Below are 1730 nucleotides of genomic sequence, written 5' to 3' on the forward strand. Positions count from 1 at the left end.
CCTCGCAGCCATCTTAGTCGATGTGGCACATGTGCAATCGTGTCACCATCTGGTGATAGAAATTCGAATTAAACGAAATCGACTTTACTATTATTTCGTATAATTACTAACCCCCCTCTTAAAAACACTCTTATATAATAATTTATACGTTAGTAAATTTAATTTTAATTTAAAGTAAATATGAGAAAGACATTTAGAGACTTTAATAACTTAAAAAAAAAAAGGTAATACAATATAGAAAAATCAAGAGAGAAGTAGTAGTGTGTGTGTGTGTGTATTTTCGACCGATTAAATCAGTAAATCTTCAAAAAAATAATAATAAAAACTCTTGTATGGATGTTTTTGTAGCTTCGTCCGTACGATATTCGTAAATCAATACGGTAGGTTGTTAATAATCAAAACACGAAAAACTGTTTTGTTGTAGTTGTAGTCAAGAAGTCCTCTTCGATTTTTGCATTCTCATTGTCAGTTTGAACAATGCCCTCAGCTGACTGGAGAAGCATTTTTTACACGAAAATCAATATTACTATAATCGATAAAAGACCTGAATGGGTAAAACTTCTAAATAAAGATTTTGTGATTGATGCTGGGGATATCAGTTACAATTTTCTTATACCCTTTATCTACATCATCAAGTTAAACATTTTAATAAATTAACCGACATCAAACAGATTTAAACAATTGAAAAAAAAAATTATCAGATTTTATATTACTTATTCTCTTTCAAAATTATTTAAAAAAAAAAATAAATAAATAAATAAATACATTGTGCTTATAATTGAATGAGACACGAGAATGTCTGACTGACTCGTCGTCGCTCAATTTTATTTATTTATTTATTAAATTAAACAGTAATAAAATTAATATTAAGATAATGTATATGGGCTATACTTAAGCTATCAAACGGGTCTATTTTATTATTAGATAATCGGAAATCCTCCCGTTTTTCATCATTACTTTTTTTTTTTTTTCAATTTTAATACGAGCATCCTGTTAGGTTTATTCCTATCCAAATGTGGCATTGCGTGTCCTACACACATTTGTTGATTAAGACCATACAACTCGTAAAAGTAATATTACGTGACTATGAGAAAAAAAAATAGACTATATTTTTGCGAGTTTTTATATACCTTCCACGCTTAAGTAGAATTAAAAATAAATCTCTGTAACGGATAAAGTATTAAATTAGAAACTTTTTTCAATGGAGTAATGTAAGATTATTTAAGAAATTTATACGATTTAAATCCATTATTAAAGTGTTTTGAATAGATATAAGTGAGGAGATAGCTTAAGAAATATATCAGAGTTAGTTTTAACATTGCTGAAGGAGCAATTCGTAGAAAGATAAAAATGTTTTTACGATTTCTCTTTAATGCCGTTGAACCGAATCAGCCTCTAGCTACTTGTTTTACGTAGATAGAAGAGGCATATATCTTTATTTTTTCCCTTATTTTTATTCTTAGTAGAATACTAACTTTGTGTTGTTTTTTTTTTTTTTTGGGGGGGGTCTTTACTAGGGTACTTTTTGCGACTCGGAATGTCACGGCAGCAATGACGTAAACTTTACTAATCCGGATTAGGATCAAATGGATTATGCAGAAAATCAAGGCATACACGTGACTAGGCAGGCTGGGAATGAAGAACGTGCACGAATTTAGGTTGGTGTTGACGTCGGTTGCGTGCGAATCCAACAATGGGGGGAATGGGTCCGCGTATCTGTTTAGTTTCCC

The sequence above is a fragment of the Centruroides sculpturatus genome, unplaced genomic scaffold (assembly GCF_000671375.1).
Source record: "Centruroides sculpturatus isolate CEXI.00-Female unplaced genomic scaffold, Cexi_2.0 scaffold259, whole genome shotgun sequence".
Lineage (NCBI taxonomy): Eukaryota > Metazoa > Arthropoda > Arachnida > Scorpiones > Buthidae > Centruroides > Centruroides sculpturatus.